We start from the raw sequence: 23,102 nt of genomic DNA, 5'->3' as shown, positions 1-23,102 counted from the left end.
AACAACAAGCTTTAACATCCAATCGAAAACAGTGGGATTCAAAAATTACCCAATCAGGATCAGGCTAGCAGCGTGGCCGAAACAGGCAGCCGCATAGTGGGGTCCTGGCAGCACGGGGTGGGAGCGATGTCTGGGGCAGCTGTGTGCCCTAGGGATCCGGGGTGGCACGTGGGGGTCCAGGGCGGCTGTGTGCCCCAGGGCCCAGCCCCAGCAGCGTGCCTCTAACTGGCCACACACAGCACTGGTCCCCAGAGATGCGGAGCTACGGGGAGGCGGCAATCGGCTGCGTCCCAGCACCTGACATTTTCCGCATCACTGGGAGATGTGGGGACGTTGGGAGAAAGTGTCCGGGGTGTGCCAGGTGTGGCCAGCCTTCCTTCCTGTCATTCAGAACAGTGTTGTGTTTCTGGTTGGGGTTTCTCTATAACATCTTGTTTGAAACAAAGGTTTTTCTTGCTCTCCATTTGGTTGAAATCCACTAGATTTGGAGATTCCCCCCACCTAAAACTTTCTAGGATTCAATAAAGTTCTAGATTTAGAAACTATGAAATTAATATTCCAGACGCTTGAATTTTAAAATCCATTTCTTTGGCCTGGGGCCGAATCGTTGGCTAAAAGCGCCCCTCCAAAACACCAGGGCGATGGCCCCAAGCAGGCGCTCAATGCGCACAGGGGTGCGCGCCTTAATGGCTTTTCGTTATTTCCCGGGGAAATCAATAACTCTCTGTTCTAGTCAGACTTTATATATAACAGCAAACGGGATTTACCAGGCATATGCGTGGCCCACAAGGACTTATCTCTGCCAAGGGAAATTTCCAGTTAAAATCAAAATGTGGAAAATATTTTTTGCTCCCTCCACGCGCCCCACCCCCGCGCACCAACTTCACAACAGAGTGGAGGAGGAAGCGCCACTTCTCTGATAGCGCCCACTTCGCTCCATTTAAAGATAACAAATGAGAGAGACGCTATCCTAATAGGAATCAGAGGACTAAAAGATTAATTATTTTCCCTGCGAGAGGGCGGGCTTTTCCTGCAGCGCCAACGATGCCGCGTTATGCAGCGAAACAGCAGTCGCCACTACATGTTCAAATACTCAGGGCCTAGGACTTGGTAAAACTGAGATTCCTCGGTGTAACGGGAGGGCCACTGGACTAGGACGTAGGTAAACTGAGCTCTTGACGTGGCTTCACCATGTCACTTCCCTGAGTCTCAGATTTCTCACCTTAAAGATAGATGGGAATAATGATCCTTATTCTACAAATCTCAAAGGGTCTTCATGAAACAAGATGTGCGAAGGTTCTTAACTGAAGACGAGGCGCTGTACAAATTAATAAACTGTGTGTTGGAGAGTGTGCAGTCATCTGCTTAGCGTTTATTACTTCATTCTAGGATGCCTTTCTGTGCTGCAGAGCCTAGAAAGTCATAAACATTTCTCAGGCAACCTTGCAAGTGGCTGTCTGGGTGTGATTTGGATTTTTGTCAATCAGATGCACTTCCAAAGAGTCTAGAGTATGGAACTGGATTAAGTGAAGAGCCCTGGTTTCGCTGGTGCCTAATATAACAGAAGTAGCGTGGTTCGGTGGCTCGCAGTTCTGGAGGCAGCTTCTAGACTTGAAAGGCAGTTTCATCGTTGCGGATCAAAAAGTAGCCGCTTCCTTGTTAGCCCAGATCTGTGGTGTGGCTCTGGGAGTCCCCCCTAGAAGCTTAGTCTGCAGTTAGTTTCTTTAGCTCTCCAAATGTTTCTGTAAACTATTGAATATTCTGTTATAAAGCTTGCCTTATACTAACCAGAGGCAAAAGATATTTCTTTTTGTCTTAAATGCATTCATCAAGGGAAGAGATGTTCTCACACGGAGATGGAAACAGGTCGTTAGACTAATTTCCAGGAGACATCAAAAAATTCTGTGTGGATAGAACACAGTGTCTCAAAAGAGAATGGCAGAAGAAGTAGATTGAGAAGATGATTGCAGCTGATTTGTGGACAAATTATGAGAGATCTTGTATGTCACACTCAGAACATTATGGCCTTATTTTGCAGTTAATGGGGAACAACAATATTCATAAATGTGTTTCTGAATGATCAGCCAAGATAAGCTAAGAAGAAAAACAAGCCCGGAATCTTAGTGGCTTACAACAGGGAAGGTTTATCTCTCATTGGTTCTACACGTCTGATACTATGAGACCCTGGCTCGGTTCCACTTGACTTCACTCCAGGACCTGCTGATAGATGAACCTGTACCTGGAATATTGCTGGCCTCGTGGCAGAGGGAAAAGAGAAGTTAGCAGAACACGTGCAGGCCCTTGCAGCTTCTGCTTAAATATCTTACAGGACATACTCATTCCTACTTCATTGATCAGAGTGACTCACACAGCCAAGCTGACACCATAGATCAGGAAAAAACAATCCCCTGAGAGAGACAGGAGGACACATTTTTGAGCAATCAACAACAAAATTTACCATAGTCTGCAAGGCTTGCAGAGAATAGATTGGAGAGAGATGATGAAGTCTTACTCATTCGTTCCACAGTACTGAGCACCTGCTATATCCATACATTCTGCTGTGCTCGGCCCCAGGGATGGAGTGGTGGGTAAGAGACACAAGATCTCTGGCTTCACGGAGCTCTTAGGCTAACACTTAGTGTGTGCCACACACTATTATAAACACTTTTACATGCATTATCTCATTTAATCCTCATGCTCATTAATATGATCTCTAGTTTATAGATTCAAAAACTGAGGCTAAGAGAAGTAAAACAGTTTCACCTAGACCAGACAGAATGTGGCAGGCCAGATCTGAACCCAGGCAGTGGGACTCCTGAGCTCCATGAGCTGAACCTTTGAGGTAAATCATGAGGTAAAGCATGAGGAAGACCTGTGGGATGGAGGCGAGGAGGAAAGAATGCCGGGAGATAGTTAGCAAGGAGAAATGCTTGGGCTTGATTATAGAATAGATGTGAGTGGTGAGGGAGAAGCGTCTAAGATCAGTCAGGAAACCTGGCAAGTGAATGACTAGTTTAATTAACCTTTATCTAAGACAAGTGATTCAGAAGAACCCTATTTATGAGGGAAGATACTAAGCATCGTTTTGGATATTTGGGTTTGTGATACTTTCGAGGCACCCAGAAAAATTTTGGAACAACTAGTTTGGAACCCAGGAAGGAAAATGGAGGAACAGAAATTTAGGAAACCATGGTTATGTAGTTTTTTTCACTTATAGGAAGTAAAAGAGATTGTATCCCTTTTATAGATTATCCTAAAAGGGTCAATTAACCAATTCTAAATTGCTACAAAGGAAAATGTCCAATTGTACAAATCAAGGAGTGCCTTGTGGATTATTTTTTATAGGAGCTGGGGGCAGGACAGGGCAGGGCATTTGGGTGATGGTCAATTTGGAAATTACCCTCTTCTTGTAAAAAGTCATTCAGTAACAGGCAGCTGGAGTCGACACCGCAGAGTCTGGATTAGAACAGAGTAAAACTCTTTGTGTTTCATAACTGCATGAATCTCCCATAATAAAGAGGCATAGAAACGGCAGGGCCACATAAAGAATTGATGCACACTCTGTACTTAGTGTCAGAACCAGACAGAAATTCTCTATGTCTGGAATATTAGCCCTGCTATAGGGAAGTAAATACTCGCGTACATAAAAGTATGAAATACAGACCAGGATGGACACCAAAACTAATCATCAAATACAGAGCCAGGAAAAGGCTCTGACAGGACCAACAGAGAACAGTCTCTTGAGCACCTTTGATGAGGGCTCACCCAGTCCCCGTGTTAGGAAGAATATGGGTTACTACTATAAGGGATGGAGGAGTCAGTTTTTTTGTTGTTTTGTTTTGTTTTTGAAGTTGAGCATCTGTCATGTGGTTCTGTGCAGTTTCTGGTATTCTGGTCCACAAACACTAATTTGTCTTTGTGGCCTATCTTCTCTTTGTTCTAGAAATGACACTTTTCAGTCATGCAAGTGTAAAGTAAGCTCCCAAAGATTGCTCTTCGGGAAGCTTTGAATGTAGCAGATTTAACTGATTTGTACTAAAATACAGGGTGTCCCAAAAGACTCCACACAAAGGAAAAATTTTGTAATGAATATTTTATAAATAAAGGTGCATTTAGCTCCAATTTCCCATTTTCCCTATGTATGGTGACTTTTGGGACACCCTGGAGGAAGGAAGTTGCATAACAATGTAAGTAAGTTGGATGTTCTAGCAAATTGTGCCCCTGATGTGTTAAATAAATTCTTCACCCTAAAACAGGATTAGATTTCAAGTCCTGTGCTTGAAAACTGTGGTTTGCTATTGAGAGATGCAAGTGAATTTTCAACTTAATGATGATTCATACTGGATGAATGCTGAGACCAGGCTACCTCAGGAGATGAACACAGACCTGCTTTCTACACTGGAGGAAAGACAGTAGGGATGACAGGACTGAGCTTGGCCCCTTGCTACTGAGACGTGATTGGTGGTCTCTACATGTGCCACTGCACAGCTGAATGAACCAGACTGGGAAGGAATCCAGATGGGAAGGGGCAGATCCCATCCTGAGATCAAAGGGGCGATTTCCCCACCCCAAGAGGAATAGGTCCTCCCACTGTCAAGCATCCTTGGACGATGCTAACTCCAGGGCATGAACAAAGTGAGGGAAGACTTCTTTCTCTCCCTTGAATTGTTAGTATTTAATCAAATTAAGGATGATTAGGCATAAATTTCAAGGAAAGTGGGTTTCTTGGTACATTCTGGAAAGGAAGGTATTTTGAGTGGTCCCTGACACAGGGCTTTGGGTCAGGACCTAGGCGACAGAGACCTGCTCAGAGGACACAGCAGTTAGACTGGAGCTGTGTAGGCTTAGTCCTTCTGGTAGCCATTGTAAGTTTCAGTCTGTGTTGTACTTCTGCTCTCCCAAGTCTACAGTCAAGTATAGGTAGAAATCATGTCTTGGTGTGTCTTACTTGTGTTGGGTGGGTTCCCAAGGGTGCTGTTTGTTCCTCTAAAGCTAGTGGACTTTTAGCAGCAATCCTCATTAAAGAGCTGTGACCACCAAAGCAGCTGTCACCTGAGGACAGCAGCAATGGAGGTCCCCGGAGGGGATTGGGCTGCCTTCTAATTCATGCAAAGGCTCACACTATTGTGGGCTAGTGGCAGCTGGCTTTTTTTTTGGTGGGAAGAACCTCTATCCCTAATCTTGCCCAGTGAAGACCCCCACGCCCTTTCTATTTCACACCAGGAAAGCAGTCAGTAAACCTCTTCTGCATCTCCAACTTGGCCTTTCTATCCAAGGATGCAAAAAGGGCTCCGAGTTCAGATCCTCAGTCCTCCAGAGGTGTCCTCCAGCCCAGCTCATCCATTCTAACCTTGGTGATCCCTAGTCACCTCCTGCCTTTCAGAGTCAATGCCAGCCAAACACACCACAAAGGAACATACTTGAAAATGCTACCTTTTGAACAACATTTTAAATGGCAAAATTAGTTATAGACTCATGACTCCTCATCCTGAAATAACTCAAGCTTTCTTTACTAGTTCTTCTTTCTGTTACTATACTAAATCAGTATTCATTTTCTTGGTTCTCATACTTTCAATTCAATAATTGGGCACAAAGTACCTGGACTGTTTGCTTATACCCATTGAAAGGATGGCCTTGATAATAAGCTATCTAACAGAGAAAAATTATCTAACTGAAAGAAAAAAAAAAGAGTAAACTCACAGCTCCTTTGAAGAGAAAGATCACAGCACAACTGCCCCTTTGTTTGATTAACCACCTGTGGCTCAACTCTTGTTATCTTTAAGATTAACCACGTGTAGCTTAAATTGTTTTATTTGAGAGTTTGTTTTCACAGCACTTGAAAAGAACCAAGCAGATAGAAGGAGTGCCCCCCCCAGCTTTCACCAGACTACATTCCAAGGACCCTGATAAGCCAGCCTCACAGTGAAGAGAAAAAAAAGAAAGAAAGAAAATGCAGACACAGCTGTTTCACAACCATCTTCTGCTATCAACTTGCAGCGATAACTTTTTTTTTGCCTTTACCCCCAGTAAAAATCCCAAACTCCTTATCCTCCCTGCTGGAACTTCTTTTTTCCTTTCTTTCTTTCATGGGCCAAGCCCTTTCCATTCTGTCTCTCTCTCTCTTTCTCTTTCTCTGTCAAAGTAAAATAAACTTTTTACTTCTTTCTAGCCTAATCTTTGTGTCGAGAATTCTTTCTCATCCCATGCTATGAGTTCCCACCCTAATACCCATAAGCTTCAAGCCAAGCTATTAACATTGTCCCATGGGACAAAGCATCCAGAACAGAAACAACTCAAAGGGAACATTTAAGTGATCTTCCAGGCATCAGGATCATCTTTGAAACCTGAGGTTTGTTTAAACTAAAGTTATTAAGTTAAAAATTATTTGAAGTGTTCCTTTCATTTCAGCCAGTGGACTTGTTTTTTGCCTCCAAGTACTTGCATACATCCCTCTGTGTGCTTTTAAACAGGATTAGGTCTGGAGAGACAAAATCAGGGAAGTACAATAGAAGACACTTTGATCAAAGATCAGAAAACCTGGACTTTATACTCCATACTGGTGCCTCTTTGTTGTTTGGCTTTGAGCACATCAGTGGAACCTCTTAATTTCCCCTTATGTAAAAGTAGTACAAAATGATGTAAAAGAGTGTCAAAATTGTAAAGAGCTTACTAATGAAAGAAACTGATTCTCTTCATATGGTCTTTCACTATTTACTATCATCCATGGGAATGCTTCTACTGGCTGGGGATTTGGATTTTATTTCAACTGAGCCTCCCCAGAGTCCTGAAAATGTTGACCTTTTTTCTATTATTTGGTGTAAACATAAAACAAAATACACATACAATTTCACTTTCAAGTCATAGTTTTCTTTAATAGTCTTGGAATTTCCGGAAGAAAACAGTGTTTAAACAGTGTTTTATCCTGGGTTCCAAGGAGGTAGAGCCTGCGGCAAAACGCATATGCTAATATTGAGAGAATATAGTCCGAGGACGCAGGAATAAGGAAGAGGAATAAGGACAATTAGAGGGAGGCAGGAAAAGCATAGTTACTAAGTTGGCCACCACTTGCTGGATCTTAAGGAGCACTTGGTCCAGGTGGCCCTCTACATGACCAGGACTCAGTTGGTCCTCTCTCTGGGGGAGAAAGGAAGAAGAATATATTTATTCTCAACTTCTAAGTCTCACTGGTCAAAGGTTTGCCTCTCAGTTTGTGTTCACTCCTCCATACTTCCAGGTGGTATCTACCTGAATAGTCCAAGCATCTCCCAGATCTTCAAGAAGGACAATTCCAGCTGGGGTCAAGTGCCATTGGGTTGTGCCCATGTGAATTCAGACAGCACCACAGCAGCCACTGGGGCCAAACAAGTGCCAGAAGCCTCAGTGGAGGGCAAGTTTGCCAAGACTGCAATGGTGCTTCAGAGATGTCAGTTCAGAATCTACTTAATATTGACTTCAGGGATTACTTTATTTTGCAAAAATATAGCCTATTTGTATTGTTTTTTCTCTATTATTCTTCATAAGAAGATAGTCATCAGGCAATCCATCAAAATGATTCACTTGGGAATTCTTGTACAGTCTAGGGACACAGGACACTGAAAAAACCATGTAGTTTCTGAAATACTCAGAAATACTTCAGGGCCGCATGGAACACTTTTCCTGTCCCCTTTAATGATGAATTTCCCCTGCTTTACACTCTGCAGCCACAAGTTGTGTGTGTCTTCAACCAGGAGAGGTAGACTGGTAGAGGGGTAAGAGGGTGTTTCTAGGGATTTCTTTAGGGTTATCCACTTAACCATGGTGGAACTTATAGCAGTGGCTCAAAGGCAAAACAGGGAGGGTGGTCTTTCCTTTTCCACTCTCACATTTTTTTTTTCTTTGAGAACAATTCTCTCACCTCCCCAAATCAGCCAGGTCCCCAGACTCCCAAAATTCTCATGAGCAAGCTCCATTTCCATCCAGGCTTAATTTCCCCAGGTACTGAGTCCACATATGGGAACAGTAGCACTTCTGCATACATGTCATTTATTCAATCATTCATTTACTCATTCAATCATTTATCAAATATATTATTGAGCTTCCACTCTTTAGGCTCTGAAAACACAGACAACGCTCACACCCCCCCCACACACACACCCCCCCCCCAGCTCTTATGGCACTACATTCTAAGGAAGGTAGCAGATAATAGGCAGGTAAGCTAAAAAAAAAAAAAAAAAAGTTCAGATTGTGTTAATGATGCGGAAAATGCCGGGCGCTGGGGCGCAACCCACTTGCCACCTCCCTGTAGCTCCCCATCTCTGTGGGCCAGCCCTGCGTTGCCAGTTGGAGGGTGCGCTCCTGGGGCCAGGCCCAGGGCAGAGAGCCACCTGGGGCCCCCTCAGGCGGGAATGTCCCCAGACCCGCCTGCCGCTGCCCGTTTCTGGCCACCATGCTTGTGTGATCCTGATTGGGTAATTTTTGAATCCCATTGTTTTTGATTGGATGTTAAAGCTTGATGTTGATTGGATGCTTTTTGAGCCTTACCAAGGTTATAAAAGCAGGAGGAGACCAAAGCAGAGGTGGCGGAAGGGTCAGAAGACCAGAAGATGTGAAGAGAGCTGTAACACTACGTGTGCTGAGCCTGCTGTGGAAGAATAAAGGCTGTTCTCTGACTCTTTGTGTACCGCTTGGTTCTTTCCCCAGTCAAGAGCTATAACATTGCCACAACATTAAGGGATACAAGAGAAATGAAACAAGGTAGTTAAATAGAGTCAGTCTTGTACAATCTAAGAATCAAACTCTGACTTATTTATTCATGATCAACACTGGTTTTAATGTCTTGCTATGGCCATAAGACTATCCCTGTGAAGTCCTTTAGGGCATCCAGGGGATCTTTCATCTTTACATCTTCAGCATCTTCCTACATGCGTATTTGAGTATTGAATGTTAATAAGAAACAAGGTCTTATTAATTCAACAAATATGTCTTCTTGAGGGATAGCAGGATGTAATTTGAGGCATGAAAAGCCCTTTTCCAACACCCCCCCCACACACACACACACACATCACAGGATGCCCAGAGATTCTTCCCAGGAATATTCCACAGGAGGTATTCTGTAGTAAATAAAGGCTTTGAAAGAAGAATTTGGTCTGTCTACTTTAACCAGCATTTCTTTCTTTCATTATTAGACCTAAATTCAATATATTGGAAGTAAAGACTGTCACAACAAACTCCAAATGAACTCAATTTTGAGACTTTTGTTATTTTTCACCCTCTGAGTGAAAAACTCGAACTGTATTTCCTCTGCTCTCACACTACAACAATCAACACAGAAGACTTCAGCAACCAAATGTGTGGGGAGTTTTCCCTTCCAACAAGCAAGCAATAGATTCTGCAGTGAACACCAACTGGGTATCCTCTAATTCAATTCAATTCTGACACTGTCTACCTGGAGAGAAGGTGAGTGTTCAGTCACTAAGACGGCCCCTCATTTCTGATGCCAGTTGCAAGCCTTAGTTTTACCTAGCCAATTATAAATCAGGGATTCCACGATCCTCTCCTTGGGTTCAATTAATTTGCTAGGGCAGCTCACAGAACTCAGGGAAACACTTGCACTTACTGGTTTATTATAAAGGATATTGCAAAGGACACAGATGAAGAGATGCACAGGGCAAGGTGTAAGAAGAGGTGCAGAGCTTCCATGCCCTCCCTGGGCTCACCACCCTGGGAGCCTCCACTTGTTCAGCTGTCTGGAATCCCCCTGTATCCTGTCCTATTGGGCTTTTTATGGAGACTTCATTGAATAGGCATGATTGACAATAGTATAGAAATGTGAGTGGACAAAAAGAGTATATGACCTAATACTATTAGGCTGAGTGGGGAAACCCAGAAAGGCCTGTCTGTTCAGATTCTTCTTGGCCTTTCTCTGCAGCATTCTCTCCTCCCAGGAACGGGGCAGGACTCCTTCTGAAATGGGGGGTCATACGACCTACAGTCAGACAAGGTTGGTCAGAAAATTGCTTTATTGAAAAGTAGGGGAAGATTACGGTCCTAATGAAAAGAGAGCAGAGGATCAGAGATAAAGATTCTGTTTTCTGAAGCCTGACTCTGAGGCCTAATGTGCCCCAACATTATAACAAAATGATATAATATAGGAATGGAGTAATGAGCCAGAAACCATGGAAATATATATATATATATATATATATATATATATATATATATATATATATATCTCATAATATCACACACCCCAATGTATCCTTACACTCTCAAGAGAAAGAGAGAAGAGAGAAGAAAAGGCAAAGCAATACAAGAGTTTTAGAAGTCTTCCTACGTTAACTGATCCACACATTATCGGTCAGAATAGGCTACTTTATGCTGCAGTAACAAATAATCTCAAAATCTTGGTAGTATAAAATAACAGATGTTTCTTTCTTATTCACATTATATATGCTGTGGGTCCAAATAACTCTCTAAAGCAACTTTCCTCCATGTGTGACTCAGCAATCCAGGCTGTGTACCTCAACGTCAAGTCCAATTTAGGCACTATGGTGGCTTGTCTAAGCCTTGACCTGGAGGTGACACACATCATTCCCAACCACAGTGCATTAGCCATAACCAATCTTGTAACTCTGCCTACCGATGAGGATTCTGGGAGATGGAGGGAAGCAACTGGGATGTTTGAGGATACCACTGCCTCTCCCTTATTGGTCCCTAAGGGTATCAAGGCAAGAACACAGAAAGCAAAGGGATGTTCATGGGCCCACAAGCCTGGTCTTTGTCTGCCTTATTCTCCTACCAACGCCAAGACAGGGGCCCTGGGATGTTCCTAGACAGTTGTACACAGCAGGTAAAATCAGTTGGAAAGGATATCTGGAGACTTGCCTTACTTCCCCCCAGATTCTGCCACCACCTCCACGCCCATGTGGCTGCGGTGACAGTAATGTTTCCTTAAAGTTGTAATTCCCAAAAGGCAGCTTACCCCAAATACCAATGCTTCCCCTAAACAGCTGAAAAGACTTTCGTGACAGGTTCTGAAATTAGGGCCAAAAACACATTTGCAAATAACCTGGTTTGATCATTTTGTGACATGGTTATAAATGTAACCACTTTGATTTTGATTTTATTTTAAATGTTGCTCAAATTCAGAGGGACTAGGAGGCACTGTTTAATATTCATGGTGGAGAACAAAAGCCTGGCGTCTGCCCAGTTTTCCACAGATTCTTCTGTGACAGGAACAGGTTCTATAAATTACAAAAGACTTTCCTCAGGGCCCTGCTTTTGTGGACAAGGGAAGAGAGAGGAACACTGCGTGTGTGTGTGTGTGTGTGTGTGTGTGTGTGTGCAACTAGCCTCACAGTCTCCTTTGCTTTTGTCATCTCACTAACGACAAAAGTACGGGCAGTAAGCCCTAATTGGAAACTTCTGAAAAAGAAAGCTGATGGAAGAAAGAAAGAGGTGGAGGGAGAAAGTATGTCCATTCTCAAGATAGTGTCCACCAAGATTTTAGTAGATAATTTTGTTTCCATTCTAGGTATTCTTGGTTGTTGCTCATTCATTCATTCATTAACTATTAAGGGACAGCATTAATCTCTATAAAAAGATACTGAATAATCAATGGTCAGTAAAATTAACACAGCCCTGGCTCAGGGAGTCTAGTGTGGGAGCCAGACGACATACACATCTCCACGTAAACAAGTGTACAACCTGCCAGTCATGGGCCTGTGCATGTTTGCTCTCAGAACTATTTCATGCACGTCCCTGCTCTGTTGCAATTTCTTTGCCTTCTGCCTTTCCGGTAGGTTCAGTTAACACTGGGCCCTGGTGGGAGATTGGAGGGGAGGAGGAGGGAAAAGCCATGGAATGTTCCCCCGATCATTGCCTCTCCTCCCAGCTCCCCCCAGGCATTCCCTAGCTCTGGGCTCTGATGATGCCACCTCCCCTCATCTTCCCTCCAGGCCCAGGGATGGCAGTGGCTTCCGGCAGTTATTTCCCATGTGCCTGGCACCTCTGTAGACAGGTCTCTTCGTTAAGTTCCTTCTGGCATAGGTTTCCTTCCCGGGCAATCACACAAGAATAAAAACTGTGACGAGGGCCACAAAGGAAAAATGTTCTGCTAAGAGATCACAATCAGGGCTCTGTCATAGTCTTTATGATCAAAGGAAGCTTCTCCGAGGAAGGGACATTTGAGCTCCGGTAGGAGGATGAATCAAAGTTAAACAGGCAAAGAATGTGATTGAAAGGGTTCCTAGAAGAGAGAACAGCACAGGCAAAGGCCCCGAGTCAGAGGACTCAGGGCTGTGAAGGAAATGAAGTGAGGGTCGAGTGTAGGTGGCAAGGAGAGAGTGGACCACAGCATGGGACATCAGTTAGGAACAGGTGGTATCACGCAGACCCTATAGACCATGTTTAAGACTTTGGTGGCTATCATAAAGACAGGGGGAAGAAATTGAAGAGCTTTAACCCAAAGGAATGATACAATACATATGCACTGTTAAAGCAATCATTCTGTCTATAGTCACGAAGGCCATGACAGAGGTCATTTAAACAGACCAGTCGTCAAAATGTACTGCAACAACCCAGGCAAATGGCGATGGCAGCTTGAGCAAAGGACAGGGGTATGAGAACTGGAGGAAAGTGGATGGACTCAAGAGATATTTAGGAAATAAATCAATAGGACTTGGCGACTGATTAGTTAAGAAGGGGTGATGGAGAGAGGGATGTCAAGGGTGACTCTGGGTTTTGGCTTCCCCAGGTGAGTGGATGGATGGTGGTGCCACTCACCAAGACAGGAGAGGCTGGAGGAGGAATGGGCTGTGTGTGCACGGATGGGGCCAGGAGGAGATGGATCATAAGTTTAGTTCTGCTCATGTTGAATTTAAAGTGACTTACAGGTCTCCAAATGCATTTGTCTATACTAGGCACCTAGATAGATGGGGCTAGAGCTCTGTGGCAGGTTGGATTATTGTTTCCAATTCGTCACTCACCTGTAATAGGATTTTATATCCATACCCTTTGCAGTGCCTCTTACCAGTGGAAGAAGCATATTTCCCCACCCCACTGATTTTAAACTTAGCCCAGTAACTTGCTTTGGCTAGTAGAAGATTAGTGGACAAGCAGAGACTGTTAACATGCTTCACGTTTGGCCTGTCCTCTTGTGACCTTGTGATTTTCCATGAGATGAGCATGTTTAGGTAGCCACCGCCCCACCAGCCTTCCACCTCAGAATGAAAACATGTGGAGTTGACCTGAACTCAACCTGGAAGCTGGGTCCAGACTGATCCAGCTGAGCACTGCCTTAACTAGCTGATCTGCAGGCCCGTGAGCATTGCCATAAACCACTGGGCTTTTGGAGTTGTTTGGTTTGCTGCCTGCACATCCAAACTCTTCATTCTCTACCCATCTTTTGGCTTATACATTGATGGTGAATTCCATCTTGGTATGTCTTTGAGAGGCGATGGTTTATGCCTGTCAAAGATTTGCTTTTTAAATGGAACCTCCAAGGCCTTGGGCCAAAGTCGTTGACCAGATATCAGGCTATGTGGAGTTACCTTCTTTGCCAAAGGCAGTGTCTGCCTCACAAAGGTGACTGCTCACAGCCATCACTGTAGAACACCATTCAACTTTCTCCCAATGCCAGTGGAAGGACTTAAAACAGGATCCTTTTGAAGACTCCACTTAGATTTCTTGACAGGAGGAAGAGAAGGTGAAAATCTGTTATGTATGTTGGTTCATGCTTCCTCCAATTAAGGAGTTCACAAGGTTGCTCCAACTCAGAGCTATCTCTCTCATCCTCTTCCTTTCTCTTCCTCTATTTCTCATTCCTTTTTCTTTCTCTCTTTCTCATTCCTTTTATCTTCTCCACTCAGTCTCCATTCACTAATTCAAGCTCTCTTAGGTTTGAATAAAGGGAACACATGAAAATTCCTTTTCCCCTTTCTTTATGCTAATTCTTTAGCTTATTCACTACCATAATATTAATAGAAGTTTATATTCATTTTCCTCCATTTCTCTGCTCTTTGTGAGTGAAGGATTCTCTCTCTTATCCATTACATTCAGTAATCTAATGCTCTCTATTCCATAAATGACTCTCTTCATCTTTCAGAGGGCTGTTTCTAATGAACTTTTTTCCCTTTCCCATTTTAAATCAACCTGCAGTGATGTTTGAGTCCTATGTGCTTCTAACGATAAAGATCAGAAAAAAAAAAAACACCCCACAGCATTCACATCCTTGCTGGTTATCTCTCGGGCCTCTGCACTGAGGGTTTTAAAGAGCATCCAGACAGGAGTGAGAAATCCTAGGTTCAGGCTCTGGCTCTTATCCTGAGTAGCTTTGTCACCCCAGAGAGTGTTCTCCTTATCTTTAAAATGGAGGAAAGATCATGCTAGTTCCTGTGTGTAACGATTGACCTAATTAGACTGAATCAGAAAAATTTTTAACATGGTTAAATATCGGGAGCTGCACCAATTAGGAATATGTTTGGGTAATTGAAATAAACAATCACCTCACAGTAACTTTGACAGTTGGGTTTATTTTTCTCATAGACCAAGCCTAAAGTAGGCAATTACTGGGGTTGGTTGTGTGGATAAACATTCTCTTCTGTCTTCTTCATCAGGAGAGTAGAAGCTGTCCTAGAACACACTCCCCACAGACTTGCACTTATTTCTTATGGGCTAAAAGTGGGTTACAGGGTCACACCTAGCCCAAGGGAGACTGGAAAATTGAGTATTTGGAGGTCAGGAAGAGGCAAGAAGAAGGGAGGCAGGAATATTTGGGGGAGAATCATTTAGACACAGAAAGTTTGAATTAAAATCACATGAATCAATACACCTAAAACCTCCCTTGAGAGAGAACACAGTGCTTCCAGAGGTACCAAACTTCTGTTTGCTCAGAGAAATCAGAAACCTGAAAGGAGAGCCCAGTGCATACTGTCCTCTTCCTTGGGGCTGTCTTCCCTAGACCTAGGCTGCTGGTCCAAAGGAGTCAGGCGACTCACTTGGCTTGGTATGTGGAAATTTTCAATGCAGAATGTTCCTGTTTAGCTCTAAGAGGTTCAACCCAGTAACTAAAAGTACAGGCTCTAGAGTCACATGGGCATAGGTGGAATTCTGACTCTACTCTTTTCTAACTGTTGGGCTTAAGCATGTTTATGTTTAAAACCCTTGCGTTAGTCATTTGAAAATGACAATAACAGTATTCCTTACCTTCTTGTATTGCATTGAGGATTAAATGGAAAGCACTGAATACAATAGCTGCCATATAGTAACCGCCTTTAAATGGTGACTGTCACTATTAACTTTAGTAGTTGCTATAAACTGAATGTTTATGTCCCTCCAAAATTGCTATGTTAAAACCTAATCTCCAATGTGATCTCATTTAGAGGTGGGGCCTTTAGGAGGTGATTAGGCCATGAGGGAGGAGCTCTCATGAATGAAATGAGTGCCTTTATAAAAGAGACCCCTGAGAGGTCCCTGTGTTTCGACCACATGAGAACACAGTGAGAAGACGGCTGTGTGTGAGCCAGAAAGCAGCCTTCACCACACACAGGGGCTGCTGGCACCTTGATCTTGTACTTCCCAGTCTCCAGAACTGTAAAAAATAAATGTTTGTTGTTAAAGTTACCCAGTCCATGGTATTTTTGTTATAGCAGTCCAAATGGACTAACACGGTCACAATAAACAGTAAAACTTTTTAAATGTACAGATCTTCCAACTCTACATCAATTTTATCCTAAAGGTTAGTTAGCAGTAAAAGTTATATGAATAATGATCTCTTTCCATTTGTATCTAAAACTGAATCACATGATCTTGTTGGAATTCATCCTAGACTATCGGCCATGGTTAGTATTTGAATGACGAACTCTCCCAGAACTAAAGTTTGCAAAGGAAACTATGTCATTCCTGAGTATGATCATTAGTCTTGATAATGTATCTAGTAAGTTCATTCGTCGCCTATAGGAGTGTCTTGCCAAATGTAATTTGCAAGAACAACAGCTTCACAGCCATGTCTTTTAATCCGGTTTGTAGTATTGCTCATTAAATAGAAGATATATGATGCCAGATCTTGTTCATTTCAAAGCAAATTATAGGAGGTGACTAAATTGTGTACCAAGGGAAAGTGCCCAATGTTTCACCAGCAAGGCCAGAAAATCAAACATCTGCCTTTTGACAAGCTGAGAGATCCAAAGAATTGAGACTTGATGAATTGTAATACTGTCTATCATATACCACAATATTCATCAATTATATCTTTGTGAAAGAATGACTAATGATTATGCCTACTAGGGGATCATTTGCATATTCAAGCTCAAGTGTTTTACGAAGAAAAAAAAATGTTGATTTGTTGTGAGAGCAAACTCCTTCCCTCCAGATTAAAATGCATCTTTTCGACACCCTGCTAATACTAGGCTTGCTATTGAAACCCAGGGAGAGATAAAATATAATTCAGGGGCTCAGTCCAAATGTATCTTCCCATTTCCAAGAAAAAGGAAAACAGTATCTTTTCTGTGGATTTTAGACTAAATTTTTGAGAAACATGCTCTGCAGCTGCCATTGTTCATAGGGGGAAAATGATCTGGATACAATTGGCCTAATCAACTCTTAATCTGAGAACATAAGTGGATGATTACACCTAGTGTTACCCACACAAGCAGCTGCTGACATCAGGGTCCTTTTGAAAATGCTGCCCCTGACATAAATGCCAGGTAGGTGGCACTGGAGATTTCAGACTCCACGGCTCACAAAGATGCTGAGCCATTGCATCTGGCAGAGCTGTCCTCTGAGTCTAAAGGCCGTTCTCTTCTGTAGATGAATGAGTGTCGAGACAGCTGTCCTTCCTGGGCCAACAGCTTTTGGCCACGGTTGCAGCCTTCCAAAGGGGTGGAATTGGAAGGAACCAGGATTCAACCACAGCTACACTGGTCTAATTAGTTACAGTGTGATACCAGGAACATATCAGGAGGGCTTGCTGCTGCCAAAGCCTGCACGCAACTCTTCCCAACTGCAAGGGAAAAAGAATATAATGGCAGGCTAGAAGAAGCATCACCATCTGCCTGGCCACATTCTACCTGCAGCTCACTCCACCTGACAGCAGGAAGCCAGACCTGCCCTGGGCTGCCAACAGAGTCTTCCTGGAAGCTACGAATAGCATGCAAAGGACAAATGGGAAACATCCAAGTGAATACAGATGAATACCGGTATTTCCAGTAGAAAGAATCTCATGAGCCAGGCGCACGAGCTTGAAACACCACGGTGCCTGTTGTACTGGTTTTCTAGGGCTGCTGTGACAAAGCACTGCAAACTGGGTGGCTTAAAACAACAGAAAGTTATTCTCTTGAGGTTCTGGAGGCTGAAAGTCTGAAATCAATGTATGTTTAGGGCCATACTCCCTCTGAAGTCTGAATCCCTCCTTGCCTTGTCCAGCTTCTGATGGTTTCTGGTGTTCCTTGGCTTGCAGCAGCATTATTCCAGTCTCTGCCTCGGTCTTCACTCACATGGCTTTCTTCCCTTGTCTTTCTGTTTCTCAGAGCCTTCTTATAAAGGTGCCAGACTTTGGATTTTGGACCAACCCTACTCCAGTATGCCCTCGTCTTGACTTGATTAGATCTGCAAAGCCCCTATTTCCAAGTAGGGTCAAGTTCATGGAGACCAGGGGTTAGAACTTCAACATATGTTTTAGGGGACATAATTTAACCCACAACATTGGCACATGAAGAAGGAATAGGAAGCATATAAATGAATGTAGAGGAGTGGGTATTCCCTTCTCTATAATCACTTAGATAGGAAAAATATCATCCACCAGGCCCAGGGGCTTGAAACACCATAATGCTTGTGTAGAAAACCAGCAGAGCAATGGTGAGGGTTCTCCACCTCGCTCTTCATTCCCATAGGACGACTTCCCCTCCCTGTGGTAAGACCTGCAACACGTAGGGTTATTTGTTCATTGCAAGTGGAGAGCAGTCACTAGTGTCATCACGACACACCAGCCCATCCCTACAATGTGCAGAGCTCAGGAGAAGAATACAGATGGGAACCCAATAACATATGTCTAATTATTTCAAAGTTATATTTCATGCTACAAATAGCTAAGTGAATATGTTGTATTCACCTCTTTTGACAAATACACCTTCATTACTACAAAATTTTAAAAGAAATTGGAAAGCTATGGTTTTGATTTAACTGAAAGTTGGCAAAATATGAAAGGTGATCTGCCTGGGTATTCTGGTGAAGGGCTGGTGATGTTAAAATTAGTTATAAAGATGTATATAATTTCATAAACATCATATATTTATTCCATAGAATTTACTCTTCTTATCTTCATCTCAGGAAATATACTGATTATGCTGTGATGAAGCTTTTCACATAATTTGCGTTTTATTGATAGTATTGGCAAACTAGACCAAATTTTTTGAGTGATTATTGTTCTTAGGTAGTTTTTATGAATTTTAATCTAGAGAAACTGCTTTGCTGAGGCAAGAGCAACTGATATTTTCAACAAAATGCTTACAGCGATACCTAGATTCAGATATGACCACCAATCTTCTAGATCATGTTCAAACAAAATAATTCATTTACATATAAAATGTACATTAACAGAAAAAGTTATGATATATCTAACTTTATCATTAACTGTTGTCACTTATGTCACAGTTTTTAAGCATTATTTAAGATAGTATCTAAAGCCATCCACATTTCTTAAGTTTTTATTTCAAATATGTTCATTCTGGGATGACTACCAAAAAAAAATCTGCAAATAGTAGCATGCTGTAAGGTTTGTTTAAATCTCTCATTAATCAAGACCATATCTTAATCCTTACTAGCCAGAAAACTGTTTTCTTAAAAATTAGTTTCAGGACTATTTGCACATATTATTTGCTTCTCCTTAGAGTCATTTTTTTTCAACCTCTAATTTGCTTATATTTTATTGATGTGTCATTTTTGTTGTGTAACTCATGTGTAGATTTTTATTATAAAAATACATTTTATAATTAAAGTACTATTCCATGCTATATATATATATATTATAAATATGCTTATTAAATCTTTTAAAAGTAAAATAAGACTGGATCTGTTGGGGGGTTCTGTAGGCTTTGGCTAGCATTATTAATAGCATTCATCAATCTCTACCAAAAAACTATGCAAAACTTACAAATTAGTTTGATTTTCTGTGATGAGTGTGATTTTCTGTTTTACTTAACTCTCCCAGTGTACCTTGTATCCCTTTATGAGTCCGTGAGTGGCTGTAAGGTTTCATCAAAATGTTTCATATTTTAACAGAATGAGAAATACATATAATCGATGTATTATTTCCAAGCATCTCATTGATAAGGGCACAGGAAGGCCAAGCCTCCTAGTAACAAGCACAAAGGAATTACACAAAAGAGTGCCAAGTACAAGAGTGAATTTGGGTCAAACTTTTGGCTTGCTCATCTTTTCTTTACTTATCATTTATAACCTTTTAATTTATTTTGAAAAGCTGTTTTTAAACTATTTGTTTATTTTATCAATTTTTATGACATGTTTTTGTAAAATTGGTTGCCAATGTAAAGAGGAGATATCAAATTTCTGGCATTATGTGTGCTTGTGTGTGTGTGTGTGTGTGTGTGTGTGTGTGTATGTATCCATATATACACATATTGGATTATTTTATATTACAAAATGTTCCTCAGTCACCAAGTGCATTATATTTAATAGTAGATAGTTAATTCATGGGTCCTTCCTGACCCACAAATTGAAACACAAAGAGAAACAAGAAAATGGATGTTGAACACTACTACAAAAACTACTAAATTTTGGCCGGGCGTGGTGGCTCATGCCTGTAATCCTAGCACTTTGGGAGGCCGAGGCGGGCGGATTGCTCAAGGTCAGGAGTTCGAAACCAGCCTGAGCGAGACCCCGTCTCTACCAAAAAAAAAAAAAATAGAAATAAATTAATTGACCAACTAAAAATATATATACAAAAAATTAGCCGGGCATGGTGGCACATGCCTGTAGTCCCAGCTACTTCAGAGGCTGAGGAAGTAGGATCGCTTGAGCCCAAGAGTTTGAGGTTGCTGTGAGCTAGGCTGACGCCATGGCACTCTAGCCCAGGCAACACAGTGAGACTCTGTCTCAAAAAAAAAAAAAGAAAAGAAAAGAAAAGAAAAAGAAAATAGTTACACAAGTAATAAAAGACAACATTCTCTGCTGGACATATTGGCTCATTCCTTTAATGCTAGGACTCTGGGAGGCTGAGGCAGGAGGACTGCTTGAACTCAGGAGTTGGAGACCAGCCTGAGCAAGAGTGAGCCCCATATCTACTAAAAACAAAAAAATTAGCCAGGTATTGTAGTGCACCTGTAGTTGTAGCTACTTGAGAGGCTGAAGCAAAAGGATCACTTGAGCCCAGAAGTTTGAGGTTGCTGAGCTATGATGACTCCACTGAATTCTACCCAGGGTGACAGAGAGAGACTCTATCTCAAAAACAAACAAGCAAACAAACCCTCATGTTCAAAGAATCAAGAAACACAAAATTATATAAAGCAAAAAGCTAAAGTCTTATTATACCTCCCACCAGTATCCTTTTTCTCCATCGCAGGTAACCACTGGCTGTAGCTTATTGCACAGAGACATGTATCTAGCCTTCCTTTGTATAAATGAAGTCAAGAACTATGTATTATTCTGTGACTTGTGTTTTTGTAAAAACATATTAATAGCAATATCTCTTGAGATATTTTTACACTATATCTCTAGATCTACCTTAATGTTTTCAATGGCTCAGCGTTGTAACTATTCCTCTAGAAACTGGAATTTAGACCACGTGTATTTTTGCTATTATAAAAATGCTGTACCAAACAGCTTCGTATATGTACATTGGTGTGTTCATTGATTTTGAATAGGATTTGAATTGCTAGATTACAAAGTATATTTGTTTTTAACATTTTGGTAGAAATTTTGGTAGAAATTGCCAAATTGCCTCCCAACATTATTAATTTATATTCACCCCAAGAGCATACATAACTTTTTATGCCATCAGAGATGGTTTTATTCAAAGGAGTATATTTGAAACTTATTAAACCATCTCTCACAATATTCAAATGGTGTCCAAATTTCACAAATCTGTTTAAGACATCCAGCTATCTGTTGATAAATGAGCAATAAATCATTTTCCTATAAACAAAGGTGCACCTCTCTCTGCACAAATCTTTAATACAACATATTGTCTGTTAATTTTTCTTCCTCAAGAAGAACAAAACCATGAATCAATTGCAAATTCCATTTGAATTTGGGTGCTTTCAGGTTTAGACATAGTGATGATAAAACCTGCATTGGTATTATGCTTTTTATTTTCCAACTATTTTTATAAATCTTATTTTCTCATTTATAAATCTTCATTTCCATGAAGTCATAGAATATTTAAATATAAAAAGAATCTGATAAAGTTTTATTGGATTTGACTCTGTATGCAGTTTGAGAGTGAACTTTCCCCAGGTTGGAATGCAACCTCAAGAGCAAAATCTCTGATGTTAGCTGGGCGCAGTGGTTCACGCCTGTAATCCTAGGATTCTGGGAAGCCGAATGGAGGAGTATCATTTGAGCTCATAAGTTCAAGACTAGCCTAAGCAAGAATGAGATCCCATCTCTACTCAAAATAGAAAAACTAGCCAGGCGTTGTGGTGTGCACCTGTAGTCCCAGCTACCCTGGAGGCTGAGGCAGGAGGATCGCTTGAGCCCAGGAATCTGAGGTTGCTGTGAGCTAGGCCAATGCCACAGCACTCTAGCTCAGGTGACACAGTGAGACTCTGTATCAAAAAAAAAAAAGTCTCATGTTTTGCTCATCATTATCTACTCATGTCTTTGCACTGTGTTTGACATTTAGGAAACAAATAAAATAAAAGAGCCTAGTACAAGCTTTCCTTGGTAGAATAGGAAACAGAGTACTAGAAAGTTTGAATTACCTGAGGACATGATTTTTAATGGTATAATCAGGAATCTTAGTAGCTAAAAATATTATTAATAATATAATGCTGACTGGGCATTTGGTGTCTTCTGCTGTTTGCACGCAGTTTTGGTCACATGTGGATACTTCACTCAAAACTGAAATTTGCCTTGTGAACGGATCAATTGGTTCTTAAAAGTGAGGGCTTCCTTGAGTATATTTTTCACTTGCCACCTGAGTGCCAAATACAAAGTTGCTAGTTGGTTCAATTTCCCCCCCTAATTTACAAAGTAAAGTCATCCAGTAAGATAGGTAGAGAAAAGACACAATCTTTCCAGGCATCCACTGGTTTTCCCCATAGTCCTATTTTGAAGCACTTCATTCTTTTTCCTCTTTTCTCCTCTCCCTTACCTCTGTGCTTTAAATATTTTTTTCTGCCTTTTTTTTTTTTTTGCAGATTAGAGATTATTGGTGGGAAAAGACTATTTCACATAGACCTTAAATTCCTAATTTATTTAACCTAGGAGCTTGATGTTAAGAGAAGCCAGGCAGCAATATGGAGCAGGAGCAGGTGCAGCCCGTCTTGGAAGACTTCTCCCCGAAGCCTCGGCTCACAGATGGTGCACAGCTGCTGGTGACACTCTCTGAGCAAGTTGGGGCTCCTGAGAAAACTTGCCTCCCCACTGCCTTTTTAACTTGGAACTTCCGTTGTCCAGTCCACAGAAACTTACTTTGACAACCCCAGACATTCTTGTTTAAAAGGGTTCAGACTGAGCAGGTTCTAGAGCCAAAGGCATCACCAAATAAGCCACGCTCTTCCCCAGGGAAGGAAGGCAGCAACAGCACTCGGTAGCCCTACCTAGCACTATCCCTGCCTCCATCTTCTGGTGGTCTAGAAGACTTAACCACTACACCTTCAAAGTGCGGAAGCAGAGGGCCAGGCACAGTGACACGTACAATGATGATTAAGACATGGTCACTGTCCCCAAGGGGAACATTTGAGTGGGCAAAGTAGGTCAGGTCTTTGAACAGTAGTGCAAGCCAGTATGTGATCAACATCCTAGGAGAGAAGTTCTAATCATTCTAAGAGGGAAGAATCAATTCTAGCCAAAGTGGCTCGGGAACAGATAAAAAAGTCCAGAGAAAGTGTTTGTCAGCCCACTACCCCAAGCCCACATCCTTCCCCAAACAATCCACACCACCTACT

This window comes from Microcebus murinus, chromosome 8 (assembly GCF_040939455.1).
Source record: "Microcebus murinus isolate Inina chromosome 8, M.murinus_Inina_mat1.0, whole genome shotgun sequence".
NCBI classification, from domain to species: Eukaryota; Metazoa; Chordata; class Mammalia; order Primates; family Cheirogaleidae; genus Microcebus; species Microcebus murinus.
This window is presented reverse-complemented; position numbering follows the sequence as displayed.